Consider the following 8,708-nt stretch of genomic DNA (forward strand, 5'->3'; position numbering starts at 1 on the left):
ACTGGTCTTTCATTTTCTGTCTTGTTTTCATCTTTTCAGACCTTGGAACGGTTCTCTCACTATGCATGGTCTGATGTACGGCATTTCCCAGTTGATAGTGACATAGAGGGCTGTGATGGTTATGTAGCTTAGCGTACCCTTAGACATCCGTCCAGTGGTTGTTATGGGAATGCTTTCTGCCTCTTTTTGGAGTACTTAAACATTTTTCGTGTCCTGTTTTTCTCTCTGTTACATTGATAGTTCCAACTGTGAACTCAAACTTCTGCCAAATAAATTTGATTTAAGTGTAGTAGGGCCATCTTCTATTAGCAACTTCTTCAGGCAAAGGCATTGTGACCGCAAGTGTTCACGAGATAGCCTGTATCTCAATGAGAAATATTCTGATGGTTTAATATTGTGAGATCCTGTATGATGAGACTTTGTTACAGACCTACTGCAAACACATAAATCTTGTTGCCTCGTTGTCCAACAGCACTGAACATTCATACACAAATCCCTCCCATCTGTATAGGAGTATGCAAAAAAAAAAAAAAAGCACAAAAACCCTGCATGCGTAACTTGTGCAAGAATGCACAAGTTACGCATGTGCATTCCAGGAGAACTGCCATATTCTATGGCAGTTCTATCTCAGCTTGCCGCTGTCTGGAGAAAATAACAAATAGTCCGAGCTTCTTCAGTGAGCAACATCCATTCTGTCATGAACCCAGTGTCCCTTGCTCCCTCACCCTGCCTTCCCCTGAACACCCCAGCCCCATCCCTTCCATTCCCTCTATAAGGTGAAGAAGTACAAAGAAAGGGATCAGAGCTTTTCCGATTCTTCCCTGGTTATTAATCACCATTTGCTCCCTGGAAGAGCAGTCCCTCCCATTAACCCAACTGATGGTCTTTTCTCATGGAAATCAGCCTGCTGTTGCAGCCACCGCCACCGTTGCTGCTGCTGCTGCTGCCGCCACTGCCACTGCAGCCTGCAGAGGTGCAAGGAATTGAGGGGGGATTTGACGAGGAGAAGACCTCCCCCTGACTCTGAAACTGCTCTCTTAGTCTCTCTCTCTCTCATACACATACATACTGGGCATACTGGGAAAAGAAAAATGCACATATCTTCCTAACAGGACTACGTGGTGTGTGTGAGCATACTAAGACAGAGGCAAACGTGAAACATGCTGACTCCCAACCACAGGGGCATGGAAGTAATGTATAACAAGCCATAGACGTTAACGAGAAGAAGCTGACGCCACACAGGCAGGAGTACAAGATTTGGGAGAGCAGAAAAAAACTTTATATCATCCGGCATTTTATGACGACACGGAGAACATCGAAGGAGATGAAGACCCGCTTTGTCCCTTTAATCCTCAGAGCAAACCGATCCGCAAGACACGTCTGGAGATTAGGACTTCCAAGAGGACGGTCGAGATAGTTTTCACCTATTAAATTGACAAAGTCACACTTAAACTTTTAAAACACACACACAAAACCACATCCATCTGTCGGTGCCTCGGAAACCACCACAACAACAACAAGTGCTACCTCACACAACGCTCCAAAATGCTCTAAGAATAGAAGTCTCCAAAATCCCTGTGGGGCAGATCCATCACCAACTGTTGGGTGGTTGTGGTGAGAGAGGGGCAAACGTCAACACATGGGTCTCAACTTGCACCGAAAGCCATTGTCTCTCGTGACAAACTCAATTCCATTTCCTTATTATGTAGCCAGAGGCTTTGATGGTACGCTGGGAGCTGCAGGGGGGAAGAGAGGACGAGTTTGATTTAAAATTATATTCCTATCTGAAAATGTACCTTAAATGGTGGCACTAAATGTTTCTCATATAAGAGACTCCTTTAAGGATCATGCTGCTGATTTTGGAAAAAATAAAATGCAAAAACCACAGCATCCACCTTGCAACTTGTTACTCAATCATCTGTCAAAGTAAATCAATATAGTTTGATACCATCAGTTGATGGGTTCCCAACCTGCTGGCTCCAGTTTTTACAAGGGATGCATTTCTGATATAAATATCAGAGGTTTAGTATCTGCCGATACCGATCCAATACAGAAATCAGCACTGAATTGACCTTAAACGTTTTCTTTTTGTTGTTTTTTTTTAAAACAGTCATAAATGTACTGAATTACAAATTTATTTCATAACGCTGCACCAGTGCAGCACACTTGCATACACCAATAGAACGATAAACTTGGTCAAACATGTAAAAACAACACAACTTTAATATGTTCAGTCAGCGCAATTAGGAGTAGAACAGCCACTGTAAAATAAATAACAAAGAAATTGAAACTGACAAAAACCATAGGTTGACTATCTTGGTCAAACATGTAAAAAAAAAAAAAAAATAAGACTGCAACAAACCTTTCTAGTGGTTCAGAAAGTGCAAAAAAAAAAAATATATATATATATATATATATATATATATTTATATATATATATATATATATATATATATATATATACATATGTGTGTGTGTATATACAGTATATATATATATATATATATATATATATATATATATATATATATATATATATATATACATATACATATATATATATATAAACAAAATGACAGAAACAAGAAATAAAATGAATTCTCTGAAGTTTCTGTAAACTTCCTTCAAAAAAAGGTCAAAAGACTTTTTGGTAAAAAGAGAGGAAAGAGAAAAAGAATAAATCATGCAAATGGAAATGATTGAGCTCTTTTTCATTTATCATGTGATTAATTTATTTATTGCTTGTCGCGACAGGCCTGTACATTTGTACGTTTTTTTGCTGTTTTATTCAACTCCAAAAAAGGAAAAGCAAAGTAAACACTGTTGATTAATGAGTTTATAGCTAAAGACGGTAGAAGTTCTTTGTTTTGATATAATTAATGAATTGGAGAAAATAAAAAAAAATAAAAGTCTGATCACTAGTGTCTCGCCGAACTATCACTAAATGGAGATTCTGATTTCTGGCCCAGCCATGGCAGAATCTCTAATGTGAAAAACTTTAACACAGTTAAAGTGTCTTTCCATAATATGTTCATTGTTGCACTTTATTTCTTTCTTTAATTTTTTTAATGGAATAAATACATAAATCACCATCAGGTGAATAACTTTTAAGTGAATATTTTTGGTTAAAAAAAGAATCTGTGCATTTTTCCCCATTAAAAATAATGCATATACTATGTACACATTTTATCTATTTGTTTTAAACTATTGTGCTTCAGAAAAGAAAATACTTTCCAACAAGGCAATAACTATCCAAATCTTAATTCACGAGCAATTTAACAGATTCAGTTTGTGTTTTGCAACACAAATATTAAGTATGACCTTTCCTGTTGAGTTCAAGCATCACTTTAAAAGCTGAGCTAAAGTTTTTGTAGATTGTTTTTTATTTTTATTTTTTTTTATTATCCCTAATCAAATGAGAAATTAAAAAAGCAACAGAGTGTTAAAACAATCCGTGTTTGGGTGTGTGAGGGGCAGGCCTGTTTTCCTGTACAATCCCAGGATGTGTGAACGCAGCTGATGTCATGAAAACACCTTAAATAACCCAAAGTTCAGAGCGAGTTCACGCTGCTCGCTCGATGAGGAAAACAGCAATCAGTAATCTTCTAATGAACTGCAGAAAAATCCTATCAGGATGGAGGGGGGGGGGACACGCAGAGAGGAACAGCGCAGCGCAGAACAGCGGCTTCTTTAAACTTCAACTCTTTCTGCTCGTTTTCACACTCAAGTGGCAACAAACCCTGCGGCAAAAGCAGCTATCAGTAACAAGTGCACAAGCTGAGTCCACACATTATGAACCCAACAACCCCTTCCCCCCCCACCCCCTCTTTTTTTTTTTTTTTTTTTTTTTTTTAGAAGGCTCCTGCTTGTTGTTTACTCTCTTCGCAAGGCGAAAGATTCTCTTCGAAACATCCGATCAGGGAGGCACGAACCGCAGCGAACGGTTCGTTTTGGAGACAATGACATGAATATTAAATGTTGGAAATAACAAAGAATCCATGTTGCGGGGCCGCTTCAGTCAGAGAGCAACTTTCGGCCAAGTTTTCTCCTCTGGACTAAAGCAACACAAACAACAGGACGTTCAGTCCCCCCTCCTCCTCCTCCTCCTCCTCCTCCTGTCCTCTGCAGCGCCAGTCATGCCACACTTCAGAATTATTCCCAAACTGGTTCCGACTCACCGAAATCACCCCAAAAATAATAAAAAAATAAAATAAAATAAAATACAAACTCTCAACGAAACGTGCAACTTGCACCGTAGTTTCGTAGAACACAAGCAGCGTCAGAGTTGATCAAACTCAGCAGACTGATTTTAGGCTGCCAAAGGGGGGAAATAAAAAAAAAATAAAAAAAACTGCGAAACGAGTGTTCAGGGAGTCGGATCGTGCGGGCCGGGATCGCGAGGGTCCTCCTGCACGTCAGTCAGCACAAGTTCACCTACAGCCCGGAAAGTTGCCTCAAAGCCCGCACGTGCACGCGTGAGGACGGACAGCTTACTTCACAGAAGAAGGAGAGAGAGGAGGGGAGAAAAGGAGCAAGTTTACTCACCGAAAACCTTCCAGCACCGCATTAGTCAAATTCACATGGAGTCCCGGTGAGCTTCAGCTTCCATTTCTGACCCCCCCTCCCACCCACTCTCCACCTCCGGTCCGGAGTACAGTCCAGCCGCAGCGGTTCCTTCGTCCCACGCTTCCCGTTTTCTCCCGTTTGATCCGCGCGTCGGAGACTTTTATTATCCGCTACTGGGTCGGCTCTGTCTCCGAGGCCCGGGAGTATGCCTAGCTCTGCCTCGCAGGCTGCTGCGGAGTTATGGGGCGGTAAGCGTTGTGAGAGTGTGACGTCAGGCCACTTTCACAAACTTTTTTTTTTTTTTTTTTTTTTTTGGAACCAGTCCCTGCAGCATGTTTTTTACTGGTGTTTTCAGCTGCCAGTCCTCCCCGCTGCAATTTGTGACCCAGTTTAAACACCTGCAGCTGAGCTTCTTCCACAACCTTGCACCTTCTCTCCTCCTAAGCAACAATACTTTTGTTTCTTTTTTTTTTTTTCCTAATATTGAAAGTGATTGATATTATTTTTTTAATAATTGATTGGTCTCAATTGTTTTCAGGAGAAGATATTTCAAAGTCTAAGTTGGAATAAAATGTCTATAACGCCCTAATGTTGAAACATCGAAACCGTAAAGTCGCCAATCCCAACGCGAAACATTCAAAATGGCCACCGCTCATTTATCACATAGTTATTGCTGCAGTAATAAATAGCTTATTTGCGATGCGGTTCGGAGAAACAATTATTTCAATGGTCACAAATTTAGCAATACACCACATATGTTATTGAGCACATTCCTGTGGAGCTTGGACATATAAAATGTAGAGAAATATGTGCTTATTAGATAGTTTTGCTAATAGCATTTAGCCTGGTCACTTAGCCAATCCCTGGTCAGCAGATTCACGAGATTTTATCCACAAAATAATAAATTAAAATTCATGTATTTTCAAAAGTTTGATTTGCTTTTTAGATTTAAAAAAAATAATGTAAAACTATTGGCAAAGACAAACAAAAAGCTGGCCCATATTTTTGACACTTTCTATAATTTAACTTGCGTTAACAAAGTACAGGTTCGCCCTGTGACCTCACTGCCCCTGCATGGTAGAGTTGAACATTTCATTCACACAAAAAACATTTGTTTTATACGTTTTTGTTCAATAAAGAGACGCTTAGCAAAACATTTGAAAATGAAAATAAATGTAACACTGAAAACAAATGTGGGGTGTTACAGAAGGCCACAAAAAGAGAGAAAAAAAACAGCTTTTGTTTTCAATACATATTTTATGTTTAAAAATATTTTTGTTTTATTATTATTATTGCTCATTTCTTATTAGAATTTTTTTTTTAATTACTCAAACCCAAAAGCAAGCAACTTCCAAAATATTTAAAAAGGCATTTAGGTCTTTGAGGCCTTAAGATGAATGTGTGTGTGGGTGTTTTTTGTTTGTTTGTTTGTTTGTTTTGTTTTGTTTTGGAGGGGGTTCTAATAATTTATTATTCTCAGATATATTACCTAATTAATGTCTTCTTAAAGACTGTTCTAAAAAATCTGTTAAAACGTGTTAAACCATAACTAGTTGAATACACACAAGCCATAGTTAAATTGAAGTAAATACAACTGAAAGTTTTACTTTTCTTTATTATTTTTCTGACACTCTGCTACTAGATTATACAAGCAGTATATTTTACAAGAAGCTAAGTTTAATTTTGCGTCATTTAATTATTTTATTCAAGCAATTTTACTCTATAATTTAATTTTGTTTAAAAATCATCTTAAAGGCGTTATATGAGGTTTTAATGCACTTTTATATCATTTATGACTTAGTTATGTTGCTTTTTATTAGATTGAATTATAATATCAACAATATATTGTTAATATTATTATTAACTAAAAACAACATGGTGCTTCCGTCCCCTGTGTTCCAGCAGAGGTGGTCTCTCCCGCCTCATTTATGGGCTGTATGATTTTCGGGTCTGGGGGGGATGGCGGTCAGCGGAGGGAAGGAGCGGGGTGAAAGGATTACTTCCAGGGCACATCAGCTCGTTTCCTCGCCGACAGCGACCCCCACACCTCCTCGCCCCCCGAGCCAGCAGGGTGAATATGTTTACAGATCAGGAAGGTGGGAACAGCGGGACCCTTCAGTCAGGCTGCGTTCAAGTTCTGCTCAAATTAAAAATAATATTAATAATAATAATACTAATAAATCCAGAGTTATTTTTATTTTTATCATTATATATGGTCTTTGTAAATAAATGCATTGTTTAGAAATAAAAAAAAGAGAAAAATCTCAGGTTTAAATTTATTTGCATTCTTAAGTAGAAAATGGTTTGAATATTCACGGATCCTGGTTTTTATGTTGCTTTTGTCCTTAAATAAACTTGACTTTAAATATTCAATTTCTCAGGTGGTCCTCCTTAAAATGACGCAAACATTCACTCGCAGCACGTTTCCTGAACGTCGCTCAAGCGTAACACACGGGTTTCCGACCGCACACGAACGCAACAGAGCGGGGGGGTTGTATGGCTGTGGTTCGGTAGAGAGACCAGCGGGTTTACCTGGGAGAACATGTTTGTAACTCCCAAACCGGAGGGAAAATGGAGGGAAAACATTCATCATTTCTAGACCAAAAAAAAAACTCCCAGGTTATTTTTATGTTTTGTCGTCAATCTTGAGGTCGCCGGGCTGCTGTTCTGTAGCCACCTGAAGCGGCTGTCTTATTTGTGGACACAGACGTGCAGAAAACCCGCTTTGAGACGCCACGTGGGGGCAATTTGTTTTGACTTTTAAATGGTCACATGTCAGGCAACGGTTTTGTTTCACGGCAGGCCAAGAAATGATCATTAACAGTTAAAAGTAAGTGGGGAAAAGTTTGGTTTTAAGATGTTTTCATCCGGGGGAAAAATGTCCTTAAAACGATGAAAAATACATACAAATAATAATAATAATAATACACACAATTTCGGGGCATAGATTGTTTTAGAATTATCTAAACAAATAGTAAAAATGCATTTAGAAGCTGCATAAAATCTGAAATGTTTTAGACATTTAGAAACATCAAAAAATTTCAATCAGTAATGTAGCTAAATAAGAACATTTTAACAGCTTATAGGCTGGGCTTTTTTTTTTAGAAACAAGACAAAGATGTTCTGCATTTATTGAATTGTATTTTATTTTCATTTCAGGCTTCATGCACATTTCAGCATTATTTGTTTGCCTTTAGAAAACTGTTCATTACAAATCCGCCCTATAGAAAAAAAAATAAAGGAAGTAAGAGAGAAAGAAAGAAAGCAACAAGAGGAGATAGAAATCTCTCCTTGATTGCAATAGTTTTTCACATTTGAAAATAAATTAACTTGACCCCTAATTTGTTACGCTTTAACACATTTTCTGTTTATGTTATTTTCATTTGTTAATTTTCTTTCAGTTATTTGGACAGAAGAAAATAGGAAAATGACCAACCAGTGATCAAGCATAAACAAAATGTGATAAAATGGTTGAAGCTGATTTTACTCACCTTTTGTTCTGTTTTCTAGTCTGTTCCACGTTGCTGCATATGAAAAGTATAGGCTGCAGGAATAGTTCATGTAGTACGTCAGATAATCACATAATCAAATGAAGAATAAAACGGTTAAAATTTAGATCTTGGTCTAGTGGGAATAAACATTTGTTCAGTAGTATTTTAAAGATCAATTATCAAAAAATAAACAATCTATTGATAATAAGATGTCATCAAATGTTTGAAGACATCTAATTTGAGGTCTGCTCAATAATTTAGATATCAATAAATGAAGTTAGTTTTTCTTCAATTTGATCAGTCCTCATAATAAGTTATGACTATGTCTTCATGTATCCTAAAAATATTCTTTTTTTTTTTAATGTTCAGCCAAATTGTCATCTTATGAAGAGAAATTTTCTGCATCACAGCAAAATTCTCTTCTAGTCTAGACAGAATTATTTAATTTAAAAAAGAAAAAGTTGAGTGATGTACTAGAAAACAGACAGAAGGATTCTGATGTTTCACGTCTATTTTAATAACCTTTATTATTATAACCTCAACAACTGAGGTTCCATTTTTGTCTTGAAAGAAACTCTCAAGCTGGTTGATTATTATTATTATTATTATTATTATTATTATTATTATTATTATTATTATTAGTCATATTTC

General features: G+C 37.2%; 1 protein-coding gene across 2 annotated transcripts in view; it reads right to left on the reverse strand.

Annotated features, from left to right (window-relative positions):
- The window catches only part of plagl2 (pleiomorphic adenoma gene-like 2), a 50,957-nt gene extending 45,165 nt beyond the window's left edge, over window positions 1-5,792 (reverse strand). For both annotated transcript variants that reach the window (XM_028021492.1, XM_028021500.1), the window contains exon 1: window positions 4,546-5,792. The gene's annotated coding sequence lies outside the window, so the exon portion shown is untranslated. The remainder of the gene's footprint in view (window positions 1-4,545) is intronic.
- Window positions 5,793-8,708: the final 2,916 nt, after the last annotated feature.

The sequence above is a fragment of the Xiphophorus couchianus genome, chromosome 1, assembly GCF_001444195.1.
Source record: "Xiphophorus couchianus chromosome 1, X_couchianus-1.0, whole genome shotgun sequence".
Taxonomy (NCBI): Eukaryota; Metazoa; Chordata; class Actinopteri; order Cyprinodontiformes; family Poeciliidae; genus Xiphophorus; species Xiphophorus couchianus.